Genomic DNA, 13,871 nt, shown 5'->3' on the forward strand with positions numbered 1-13,871 from the left:
AAGAACGCAGAGACTTAGCCGCAGCGCGTGAAGAGAATTACAAGCGACAAATGCAAAAATACTACAACACGCGGGTAAAACTCTGCAACTTCAATATCGGAGACTACATACTGCGTAACAGCGAGGCTTCGAACCAAGAGCGCCCAGGAAAGCTGGCCCCGGTCTGGGAAGGGCCATACATTATCAAAGAAGTTTTGGGAAAAGGCGCATACCGGCTCGAAAGGCTCGATGGCACCCCCATCCCAAGAACATGGAATGGAGCTCAATTACGCAAATGTTACATGTAGATCAATTCCAAACTTGTAAAGAAAAGGCCTAGAGCCACTTCTAATGGAAATGATTCTCCTCTATCACATTGTGTTGATAGCCTTACCTTTATACTTATGAACTTTCCAGACTGATATGCCGGTATTCACCGCATAAATAAGTGTGGAAAGAAGAACTTGTAAAGAAAAGGCCTAGAGCCACTTCTAATGGAAATGATTCTCCTCTATCACATTGTGTTGATAGCCTTACCTTTATACTTATGAACTTTCCAGACTGATATGCCGGTATTCACCGCATAAATAAGTGTGGAAAGAAGTAAGTCGTTGCGTGTGGAAGGCGGCAAAACCCGCATAAACATAAAAACGGTAAAAATTTCTAAGGAAAAGATGAGGAAAACCTTCACGCATGTCAGATATAGGTAAAGTTTGGTCATCCTACTAAGTGAAAGTGACGGTCTTACCCGCACAATCATGATAGAGGAAGCAAAACTTGAACTTATTATTGACCACGTTGACAGGTTAACTTATCCTAAACACTTAGAAAATTGCTAAGTTAAACTAAAATATGCATGAGCACAACATATAAGGTTTACAAGGCAAGGCATTAACAAAACATTTATATTCCATAAAAATTCAAACATTACAAGAATGACTGGGTATCTACCCGCCTACAAATATATAAATCTATCCTAATGATGGGAAGGGATCTCAAGGTTCAAACTTCAGGACCACTCCCTCCAAACCCACTTGAACCCGCACCATCAGTTGGCTGTGGCGGTTCAAGGAAAGCCTTGAGAATAGTTAGCCCATCATCAGCAGCAGCAATCTCGTTCACCTTCTCCACCACCGGATGCGAGAAGGCAGCATACTGGTTCACTGCTTGGTCGTAAGCAGCTTCAGTGTCCACGTCATAAAGAGGGAAGTTGGAAGGCGGGATGCCCTTCTCAACAAACCCCAGACCAAGCAGGAAACCAGCCTTTTCCCCATCCTCATGAGAAGCGTTGAGGGCTGTGCTCATAGCATCGTCATATGATGTGTTCGTGAAAATCCGATGCACAACCTACAAAATAAAAATATATCAAAACCTTTTCTAAGTATGAAGAAAAGCGTAAAGAAATTACGGAATTACGCATACCTGCGACAACGCTTCTCGTAGAAGCCATCCCTAGGTGATCAGAGCTTCCTGGAGGGCAGCTTGAGCTTGATCACGGGCGCGTTCGGCTTCATTTTTGTTAAGGTTGGCAAGCAACACATCCTTAGCAGCAGCCTCTTCAACGCCCTTCAGTTTACGCTCAGTGCGGTCAAGCATACCCTTCTGGTCCAGGAGCTCTTGGAGTTTCTTGGCATCTTCTAAGGCCAAAGCATCATGAGCCTGCTGAAGCCTCTCTAGTTTGGCTTTAAGCTCTTCATTCTCGGCGCGCAGAGGTTCAGCAATGGCTTCAGCTTTGGTGGCCCTCTCGGTCGCGTTCCGCGCAGTTTCCTTAGCCAACCTAAGCTGTTCGTTAACAGCTTGGGTAGCCTTGGAACGGGCCACATGCCTGGCCTGGACCTCGACCTCAAGGTCCTTGAAGGCCTTCTCCTTCTCCGCAGCAATCATGGCAAGCCTTTTGTTCTCCTCCCGCAATGCACGCGCCTGAGCCACTTCCAGGCTACGCGCCGTCTTTAACTTGTCATTTTCACGACAAAGCAACTCGACGCGCGGCTGCATTCGAGCAAGGAGAATTCGAAGCTCATTGGTTAGCCTACCCTCCTGGTAGCTAGCCATTGCCTCCCCCAGCGCACCGCTCGGGGCGGCGTGGCGCGCCCATTCGACGCAGTCCACAGCCGTTCGAAGGGTTGTTCCCCGCGGATGTTCCACCGTGGAACATACACCTCATTGGAATCTGAAACTGCAAAAACAAAAAACAGTAAAAAAAAATAATACGCCAAAATAACCCTACGCACCTGTAGGGTCGACAACAGGCCGGTAGCCGCCAAACCCATCACCCGAACCTAAGGGATATCCATCCAAGAGGTCAGGGAGATGGGAAGGAGGCAGAGATTGGCTAGAAGCCCCAACCCTGAACATACCTGATGAACCGGCCGGGGACGAGGTAGTCGCCGGTGCCGGAGGCACGGTTGAAGCCGCCGCGGTAGAGACCATCGGAGGTGAACTCACTGGAGGTGAACTCACAACCGTGGCCGCTGCTGCGGAAGAGCCCGCAGAAAAAATCACCGTCGGCTCAGTGAAGGATGCGGTGAAGATGGCACTGACAGCCGGCGGAGATGACGTCACAATTGGAACAGTTGCCTCAACGGGATGAGCAACTGAACCAACACTGCAAACAGGCGCAAGTCATCGCCTCGGATAGGTGGACCAAACCTACCGTCGTGGGTCCAGAACCGCTCCTTCCCGCACCACTTTGGAATGCGGTTGCATCCACGCCTGCATGAAGATTAACAAAATATTAAAACCAATGGCGGAGAGGAATGCGGGAAAGATAAATAAAAAGTACACTTACGGGTTTTCTTAATCTTGAAGGTTCTGACGGGCGGGGACGAACCCGATGGAACTGGCATCTTCATGCCAGTAACCGTCGTAACGCTTGGCTGCTCGGAGGTGACAGCTGTCCCAACCTCCGAGACAATTGTCTCACCACCACCAGGGTTCCCCGCCGCCCCCTCGCTTTCAGTCTCGGAGTCAGACTGATCTCATAGGTCGACGGCGGAGGTAACCTTCGCCTTGCCCTTCACGGCGGCAGCTTTCTTCTTCCTCACGAAGACAGGCCCATCTGCGGATTCCTCATCAGAAGATGACAAAATTAGAGGAACTCCAGCAGAAGTCTGAGCATGCAGAGGGCGAGCATTAAAGAATCCCTTACCTGGCCGCGTGGCGCTCAAAATCTCGTGGCCCGGCGGGTAGACCTCCACGAACCTATCCGCCGTCTGCTCCAAAATGGGCAACTCGTTCTCGTCGAGATCACGAGTACCCAGTCGAGCGGGACCACCAGTCTCCCGCGGTTGCAGAAGCGATTGTAAGTTGTTTCCCTCTGAAAATAAAAAGAACAACAGTTAGAAGAAAAACCCTAAATCATCACAAAAGACGGAGCATACCGTAGGGAGTAGAATTCAAACCGTATTCGAGGATGATAGGTACTTGCGGCGTCCCAGAACCGGCATCCTTCCATACCCGGCTCATCCCGAGCATCACCATCCCAGACTCCGCAAAGCGGTAAACCGGAGTCTGGATCTGGGAGATCTTGGTAAACCATTCCGTCTCCTGATAGTTTGAGGCGTGAAGGTTGGGGAGTGCTCTCCCGTTCTTGAACGCCATCGCAATGGGGACGACGCGGGCAGAGATGTAGAAGAACTCCCGTTTCCAAGACCGAAGACTGCGCTCGGTATCGCAGATCTTCAAACCCTTGATCCGGGTGACCAAGGTATACCAGCCCTGGATGCACCTCCAGGAGTAGAAGGTCATCAGGCGGTCGACACGGGGCTCAATGCCCAGAATGTGGCACACCCATTCAAAATGGCGGACCTTAGCGATCGCCGTTGGGTGTACCTCCGTCAAGTGTACACCGTGTTTCTCCAAAACACGGTATACAAACTTCGTCAATGGGAATTTGAGATTCCCATACATGAAGAATGAGGCATAAACCCCTATCTTGCCCTTGGGGGCATCATACACTGTCTGGTGAGGCTCTGGAAACTCAGGCTCGTAGGGCTCGAGCATGAACTTCTTGACGATGTAGTGATACAAATCGACAGAAAGAGCACACTGGCACTCGCCAGCAGTACTCTTGTCGTCCTTGTCAGACGTGGACATCGGGTTTTCAGGGTATACGTCGGACTCTTCGGCAGTAACCTCAGGATCATGAACGGATGACATGTTTTAAGGTAGGAAAGAGAACGATTTTAGGAGAATGCTCGACAGAGAAGTTACGAGTATTCGCCGGAAATCGCTTAGAAGAAGAAGAGTGAAGTGAAGGTGTGAATTGAAATGCACCATCTCCCCCCTTTATATACTCATTGCAATGAATGCGATGAATTTAATGGGAGGAGAGAGGGAGCGCAGGTGCAATGAAATGGCGACACGTGGAAAGCGCAAACTGGCAATAGCTGTCGAAAGGACGCGTGCCGTAAAATTCGCGCCCACGCGCCTGAAAAAGCGTCTGGAATGACCATATACTGTCACGTCGCCATAACTTCCTGCACGTTCTGAAACCGTCAAAAGAAATCGTCATGAGACGCCAACGTCACTTCAACAGTTTGGACTGTTCTTATCCTTTCACCAACTCTTCGAATTGCAAAAAGATTCAAAAATAAGAGGGAATATACCCCCTTACCTTGGGAAGCAAAAAACCATAAGACAAATGCGGGTACAGTGTCAAGGCGAAACCCTTCACATACTTAGCACTTGCAGGGAATTGAAGCCAAGAAGGACCTTATGGGCCATGCTTGCGGAAAGGGAAATAACACCTCCGCATGGCGGGAATGTTGAGAACTAGATTGTTTGAAACTTCAAGGTGGAATTGGTAGTTTAACATAACTAATCACAATGTCCAAAACTACCAAAACCTCGAGAAGAGTCTATACAAGTGAAATTCAACACTCCCGACTTGCGAAGAGGTTAAACACCTACCCGCATCATAACCAAAGATCAGGCAGAAAAGTCGGGAATTTCTGCAAGTGACATTAGGAAAACCGCGGGAAGAATCCCCACGGAAAACCTTAAAAAACAAAAACCTCTTTAAAACCCCTTGTTTAAAGTCCAAAAGTTCACCTCACTTATTAATAATTCATGAGAAGAATAATGGACTGGGGGGACTTGAAGAGGTAGGTCCCCGCAAAGCCCAGTTGGACCCGCAAGACACACCTTGAAGAGGTACGTCTGCGCAAAGACTAACTGGCCCCGCAGGACCCACCATGCTCAGAGAGAAGACCTTACACGCAGTAAGCCAGCTGTTCCCGCGGGAAAGCCTCCCTTGGTATAGTACCCTGCCTGTTCCCGCAGCTATGGGTACAAGCCAAGAAGGAAGGCTACCCGCACTAACGGTAAGGCTACACGCATAAGGCACTAACTCTTATACTTCAGCAATGTCACCTGAAGGAATGAGCAAGGCGGGAATATTCCCGCCCAAAAGAGCCAGTCCGTACGCTTCTGGAAGATCTTTTGTACTATACCTGCCAAGGTATGGACAAAATAGACAAGATCTGACCAAAGCAGCCCATGAACCAATCACAGGGTGACAGCTCACCGACAATAGTACGAGGAGGAGCACGCTCTAGTACAAAACGTCACTATCAGCCGCTGCCTACCCACCAACTCCCATCGTGGCACGTACATAGCCCGTAGTTGGTGGAAAAGGAATAGTATACAGCCGGCCATGTCACTATCAGCCGTTGCCTACCCACCAACTCCCATCATGGCACGTACATAGCCCGTAGTTGGTGGAAAAGGAATATTATACAGCTGGCCGTACCTGCTTGGAAACCTACCTTCGGCTATAAATACTCCAACACCTTGGAACGGTATCATTATCTTATCTTATCTAGCTATTTCTCTCTATATACACTTATATTCAGAGCAATCTAGTCTGATTCTCACGCCGGAGGGTGGTCACAAGGAGGAACCCCCAACTCCCATGTCACTATCAGCCGTTGCCTACCCACCAACTCCCATCATGGCACGTACATAGCCCGTAGTTGGTGGAAAAGGAATATTATACAGCTGGCCGTACCTGCTTGGAAACCTACCTTCGGCTATAAATACTCCAACACCTTGGAACGGTATCATTATCTTATCTTATCTAGCTATTTCTCTCTATATACACTTATATTCAGAGCAATCTAGTCTGATTCTCACGCCGGAGGGTGGTCACAAGGAGGAACCCCCCCTCTCAGTGACGAGCTCACGGTGTCTGTTTTGCAGGTCAAGAAGAATAACCATCTTTGCCGGACCTAACCCTCGTGGGAAACATCTACTTAACCCTAAGATTATCCGTAATCTGCCGGGGTCACTTAGTGTTTCTTCAATGACAATTGACAAGTCGTCATATTTTGACCTATATATTATATACATTTAATAAGTGTTTCGCTTAGACTATGTGTAATGGTTTACTTAATTAAAGCGTCATGTAGGCGTCGTCATTAGGGCTGTGCAACGGTTCAGAACCGAACCGGAACCGGAACCGAAAATGAGTGAAAAATAGAACCGGAACCTATTATAGTAAATCGGTTCGGTTCCAGAACCGCTAAATCCGGTTCTTGCTAATCGATTCTGGCTAGAACCGGTTCGATCATTTATTTATCAAATGAGTTATGCAAACTTTGCAAATTGCAAAACAAGTTTATACAATTGTATGCCTTCTTTCACAATAAAACTAATTTAGATTACAACATGAACATCTATTATATTTTTTATTAAAACCTAAGTGTTGAAGTTAAATAAATCATTAGCAACGATAGATTAATTGAAGATCATATCATTTTATATTAAATTACCTTGATAGCTTAAATCCAAATTGATCATGGTTGTTAGTTCTTAAACGTAAAGAAAGAACATTTGAATTAAAAAATGATTGAATGAATGCCGGTTAATAAGTTACTCTATAACAAAATGGGGATTGGTATATTTATTTAAAACGTTTTGAATATTCCGGTTATTCGGTTCCAAATCTAGAACCGCCGGTTTTACCGGGAACCGTTTAATGCAAATTCTGAGAACCAAGAACCGAACCGGTACATACATTAGCGGTTCTGAGGCACCGGTTCGGTTCGGTTCAGGTTCCTCGGTTCTGACAACCGTTTTATGCTCACCCCTAGTCGTCGTTGCCACGTAGACAGTTGGTATTAACTAGCCAACTTATAAAACAAGCGTTGTGGATGAGGTTTATAGTTAAATACGGTATTAAGAAAAATGATTGATTAAAATAGGGTTGGGCCCCACTTTTTAAAGCCTCCTTGCAAAAAAGTGGGTATTGATGAATTGTGATTACTTCTTTTCCTCTCAGTGTTATTGTATCATAACACATCCCACTTAAAAGTAACTTTGAGAGTCTAATGAACAATTACTAACTTTTACCTCGATCAAAATATTCTAAATTGTTTTGAAACCACATAAATAAAATAAAGTAAAAGTTATGATTTCTATTTGTCAACAAATATAAATGGACCTAAAACATTAAATAAAGTTAGAAAGATGAATCATAGTTAAAAACACTACTTGTTTCCAAATGGTTTCATTAACCATACATTAAAAATTGTACAACATACAATACAACTCTTGAGAGTATAAATAATAACAATTAATTATCATATGTAACATCATATATGTTATAAATTCTTAAAACAATTGTTGTAGTTATAAAAAAATTATCATTTGTTAACTATCCAACAACATATTTGCAACCGAAAAATCGACTAACTTTTCCTCATCGCCTCGCTATTTGCTCCGCCGCTGGTTCCTAAAGTAACTAAGCAACGATTGCGCCTACACGATAACAAAACCGACCCCGCATTATTCAAAACAGTAACAAAAAAAAACCTAATTAAAACAGAAAAACGACGACTGCGCCTACACGATAACAAAACCGACCCCACATAATTCAAAACAGTAACAAAAAAACAACGACTGCGCCTACATGATAACAAAACCGACCCCACATTATTCAAAACAGTAACAGAAAAAAAACCCGAACCAAAACAGAAAAAAAAGAGTACCTTTTCTTTAGCTCTCGGTGTACCCGTTCGTGACAAAGCCGCCAACGGTGGGACCGCCCCGTGATGAAGAGCTGCAGCCGCATTCTCCTTACCCCGAGCCGAACCCAACTCCACAACTTCAACCAACACTGGTATCCCGTCCTCTTGACCGATCTTGGCCCGACCATCAGGAATTGTAGCTAGATTTGACAAAACCGCAACTGCCTTATCAAACAACCCGGTTGTCGGGTCCATCAACTCCACGAAAAACTTAACCGCACCCACGTTAACAATACGGGCCTTGTTTTCGTGAAATGTAGATAGGTTAAATAAAGCTATGGCTGCATCTTTCTTCCCCCTCGGGGTCCCATTTTCTAATAACTTAACTAACGGCCCGATAGCTCCAGCCCGCCCGATTTTTATCTTGTTTTCTTCGGTTAACGAGAGGCTATAAAGTGTTGCAGCTGAGTTTTCTCGAGCCTCTGAGCTCCCGGTTTCAAGGACGTGTATTAACGGCCCGATAGAGTTGGAGTTACCGATTATGGTCTTGTTTACGTCGTTTATTGACAAGTTTAAAAGGGTAGTAACCGCATTTTCTTGGATGTTTGTGTCGGGTGAATGTAGAAGCTCGATTAATAACGCGATCGCCCCACATTTTGCTATTACATTTCGTATATCTTTATCGGTTCGGGTCAGTAATCGTAGTTCCAAAGTGGCGTTTTTAACTGTTTCAAGTGAAGTGCTAGTTAAACCATCAACTAGTTGTTCAACTTCGTTTTCAGTTTCGGTATCCAAACCGATTCTTGGCCCGAACCGTTGAGACGGTCTATTCCATATTCTGGTTCGTGATTGGGGTCTTAATCCAGGTGAGTATTCACTCGGGTTTGGTTCCGGTTCCGGTTCCACTCCACCACCAGCTAAAGATTCTTTTGCTGGCGGTGAAACAGACACCTCATGCCCGTTTTCAGAAACTCCAGGCACGGAATCTTCTGAACACGAACGGGCATGACGTTCTTGTTCTTCGAGAGAATATTCTTCATGGTTGGGCCCACTAGACACGGTTAAATTCTCCACATTGTTTAAATCACACCAACTTGCAATTAATGCCTTAACCGTGTAATTAGGAATAAGATTAATGTGAACAAGGTTCTGCATTGTCTTAGGACAAACTCTAAGACCAAGATCAATCCACTTACGAATATACCCTCGCTCGTACGTTTGACCCGATGCCACAATAACCGGGTCGGTCATGAGTTCGAGTGATAACGGGCAGCAAAAGTCGGGTGGGATCGGGACCGTGCTGCAGCTTTGTGACTGCTTTGTTTCAACAAAGCAGTCATGCATGAAAGTAACAAGATTAATCATTTGTTCAATATTCTATGTTCTAACTGTTCGGCATTCTCCTTTAATGATTCGAGAGCGACTAACTCGATTAAAAGTTCTTGATTCGAGTTTAAGTTAAGCAAGTCAGCAACTTTTGACCTGATACCCGAGCTCGATTCGATGCCCTCCACTTGATCTTTTATAGCTTTCGAGATAATATCCGATTGCTTTTCGTATCCCATGTGTTTAATACTCTGCACGCAATGCTGCAATCGATTATGTTATTCAAAAAAAGGTCAAGAACATAAAAGTTTGCAATAGCAGGGTGCATGGGTCGGTTTCGGGTTCAAAGTGTACCAGATACCAAAAGTTGGGTTTTTGAAAACTCAAAATTTTTTATCCCAAAAAATTAAAGAATACCACGAAACTCAAAACACCATTGTCAGTCACTCAGATCAAGGCACCGAGGTTCTGGTTCGGATCCGGAGCACAATCCACAGATCTTCTCGCAGGGTGTAATCTCTGGACTCCGCCGGATTGCATGCCAACTATAGGTATGTTTTTTATAATTGTATATTTCTTCAGGGGTATGTATGTAATTAATTAACAGGGGTATGTTTCACCCAAAACCAAGGGCTATTTTGTTAGTTTTAACAGCAAGTTTGATCCTTCCATGCTCCTCTGCTGTAAATCATTTGCTCACTGAGTAACAACACCCAATCACAATCTTTTCTACAATACAATGGCTGAAAACAACCACCACTTGAAACTTATAATAACCCTAACTTTTCTAATATTCCACCATCTGAAAGCCTTAATCTTGATCCCAGTACTTCTGAAAACCCTAATCTTGATCCTGATAATAACCCTGTTAATCATTTGCAGTCTAAGCACCCTGCGTGGGAACATGTTTCGCTTACTAACAGTAGACCCAAAAAAGTTGATGCCAAGTGCAACTATTGTCCTAAAATCATGATGTCTGCCACATCAACAAGAATTTCTCATCATCTCTTGTCTATAAAAGGTAATGTAACAGCTTGTCCTTCAGCACCCAAACATGTGGTTAGTCATTTAAGTCAATTTCGTGTTTCAACCCATGAAGCTAAAAGGCTTGGTAAAAATCTTGAAAATGTTAAGCGAGGTCCGAGGTCCTTGCGGAGAGCACGTAACATAGCTATGGCTGTAGAGCCGGTGGTGGCGGCTGAGGAACTGGTGGCTGATGGTGTTGGTGTTAACGAGGATCTTGATGGTGTGGCTTTAGAGGCTGAAGAGCAGGTGGCTTTGGAGGCGCTCGGTTTGTTAAAGAATTCTCGGTCCTTGCGGAGAGCACGTAACATAGCTGTGGCTGTAGAGCCGGTGGTGGCGGCTGAGGAACTGGTGGCTGATGGTGTTGGTGTTGCCGAGGATCTTGATGGTGTAGCTTTAGAGGCTGAAGAGCAGGTGGCTTTGGAGGCGCTCGGTTTGTTAAAGAATTCTCGTTAATAATTTTGTTGATAATTTTTGTTTGTAGATTGTTGGCATGTGAGTTTGAATAGTTTTAATTGTTGATAATATGACTTTGAATGGAGATTGGTGATCATAATAATAGTAATAAGACAGAAAGCGATTTTAGTTTTGATCATTTTATTTGTTTTTATGTTGAAGTTGATAATTTGAAGGTTTGAATTTGTTACTATATGAGTTGGGATTGGTAACCAGCACTAGGTGGGACCATGTCAATGATCCAACAACTTGAATATCATCCATCAATTGTTTGATGATTACATTATAACCAAACATTTCGATTCGATCTTTAATTTTATGAATGATCCCCTGCTTTCTTCAACCTCTGTTTCAGCAGAGATGAATGGTTAATTGGTTGACCAATCAATGAATGGTTAATTGGTTAACTGGAAATCACTTCCAGTTATGAAGGTGTGGAAGGGTAGTTTGGGAATTTATTAACAAATTAAGTTCCTTGCTTGCTTGATGGATAAAGATTTTGGGTTTGATGATATGTTTTGTTGGTGATTTTGAGGGATGGCATTTTTTTAAAATAAAGTGTTGTGAACTTTTTTTTAAAAAAAAGGTTTGTTTTACTTTTTATGGGCTGCTGAGTGCTGAAATGCCAAATTTGGCTTTCTGATCTAATGCAAATCTACTGATTTGCCCTCACGGAACATACATAATTGTCTACTATTTGAGCTTGTAGTAATTTGGTATTTATAGAATTTGCAATTTTGTCTTGCATACTTTTGTTATATATTTTTTTCAAGGTGATGCAGCATGTATTAACTTTGGTATTTCAGATTTCAATTTAATTTGGTTGTATTATAGTATGATACAAATATATTTTCAGTAAACTTTGAACATGCATGGCACCTATATGATTGAATTACCTATAACGAGAATATCAAATTGTTGGATCATTGACATGGTGACCGAGTTGTAATGTGGTACAAGTATTCGTCTTGCTTTGTCACCTTGTGAATATGTGATCGAATGTAGTGAAATTACTAGTTTATTTCAATAATCATTTAACATAAACAATCAAGTTAAATTAAAAAATAGAACAATTAACTAAATAAGTTTAACTAAAAGAATCAGTAACAAAAAAAATAACTTTCAATGTAAACAGAAGAAAAGTACTACAAAACTTACAAATACAAGAATGCACGTTAGTTTCATTTGGGAATTGTTGGGCAGGGACCTCTTGCTATTTTGAGAAGGGGCCTAGCCTCTTGTTGGGAACTAAAGTTTCATCATGAACAAAATATATTATACGAACTGATACGTGGTTTTTATTAGTTCGTATAATATATTTGTATATGTACAGACTCACACATACGACTTAGTTTTGTTATGCAAAAAGGACTAGCGGTGGAGTTTGTTGCCCGTTTTGACTTATGTTTCGATGTAAACACTACTCATTGAGTGAAAAGTATAGATTTTGATACAGACAAAAACAGTCAAAGAGAAAATACAACGCAAAAAAATAACTAATCAAAACCAAATATTGAAAGAACGGTAAGGACCCTCTTATCTTTTGTTGTTCATGTTATCATAGTTGACTAATTAGTATATCTCTCTAACTAAAGCAAATAAGTTGACATTAATATGATTATCTAATTTTCTTGTAATTCGATTTTGGAGTTCTTGAAAACACTCAATACGCTTCTTGTTGCATGTTAGGTTTCTCTTCTCGTTCTACGCACCTTTTTATCATTTCACACATTTTCTAGGTTTTTAGAACCAAAAATAGATTCAACAATATCGTCGCCATCATGATCCCTCAAAGAACGACCTAGGGAAAGGGATAAGAATCATACAGAAGATGTTAGCTATTACAAACATGATTGATATTACAAAGTTATTGATATGTGTACATCTAAGTAAATTCAGGATTTATCTGCTTATTTATGATTGATATTGGATAGAAAGATATCTAGATGTAGTATGTAGTGTTATTTTAGATAGATCAAGGTGTTTGTTTTCGCTCTAAACTTTTTATTTGTGTGATAATTCATACACTTAACATGCATTTTCGGGTTTAAAGGAATCATCCTTCGTATGTTATGTGAACACACACAAACATTTAAAGCACATATAAGTTCATAACAACTAATAACTTTTTTAATAAAAATAATCCTTTTCGTAATATTTGAATGATTGAATCTAAATTCAGTATCTCCTGTTTTGCTTCATTATCAAAGAGGAAACAATGTCTGTTTAATATTAAATATTGTAACTCCTTGTAACACTTGTGACTTGACATGGGTAATAATGGTAGGGTACGTACAAGTGGTAATCTATCATTCATTCATCAAGAAGGTGTATGGAGAACGACAAAGTACTAGGTTGAGCTTTTGTTTCAACTGAATCGACCCTTCAATGAAAAGTTGAGCTGAATTGTACGTTTACTAGTTTTCTATCAATCTAATTGTACTTTTTATAACTTCTACTCTCTATTTTCTTTTATTTGTATGTATGTATGCATGTACTTATTGATGTTAAAAAAACTATACATATTATTAGATCGACCGCACTATTGGTTTACCAGTCGGACCATACTCAGATATTGTATTACAACATCAAAGTTCTTAACAAATATTTAAAGATTGTCGCATGTATAATATAAACTTTTTTTGAACTCCTCTCGTTACACTGCCCAAATCTATGGTTATTTACCGGTTAAAGAGTATATGTCATCCACATATCATATATCATATCTATGGGTGTTTATTAGTTTGGTTTTTGGTTTATTCAGTTTGAAGATCTTTTCAGGTCAAACCGAAATTTGGCTTTGCTCGGTTTTGATCAAATATAACTTTATTATTATTATTTTCATTAAATTTTTATTTTGTTTTCTTTACCATTATCTACGATGCATTGGCATAGGCTAAATAAAATAACGTTAAATGCTGAAATTGGACCGGGTAAATAACAAAACTTAAATAACTATTATTTTGTTATTAATTTTGAACCAAATGCGGGTTTATGGATTCGAACCAAACCAAAAACCGAGAATGTAATTCAATTAGATTTTAAACAGTTTCAACTCGATTTGATTATCAGTTTAATCTATTTGAAATCGAGTATCCATGCCCTATCGACTATCCA

The 13,871-nt window shown here is 41.9% G+C and overlaps 1 pseudogene across 1 annotated transcript; it reads right to left on the reverse strand.

The window, feature by feature from the left end:
• Positions 1-7,473: 7,473 nt before the first annotated feature.
• Positions 7,474-10,181, reverse strand: LOC143568699 (U-box domain-containing protein 4 pseudogene; annotated as a pseudogene). Its single transcript, XR_013141610.1, has 3 exons — positions 10,053-10,181; positions 7,971-9,538; positions 7,474-7,740 (listed from the first exon to the last, which is right to left on the reverse strand). The product of XR_013141610.1 is annotated as a U-box domain-containing protein 4 pseudogene (transcript).
• Positions 10,182-13,871: the final 3,690 nt, after the last annotated feature.

This window comes from Bidens hawaiensis, unplaced genomic scaffold, assembly GCF_021521415.1.
Source record: "Bidens hawaiensis isolate Kalapana, Puna unplaced genomic scaffold, B.hawaiensis_p1.1 tig00024057_1, whole genome shotgun sequence".
In the NCBI taxonomy this organism is placed as follows: Eukaryota; Viridiplantae; Streptophyta; class Magnoliopsida; order Asterales; family Asteraceae; genus Bidens; species Bidens hawaiensis.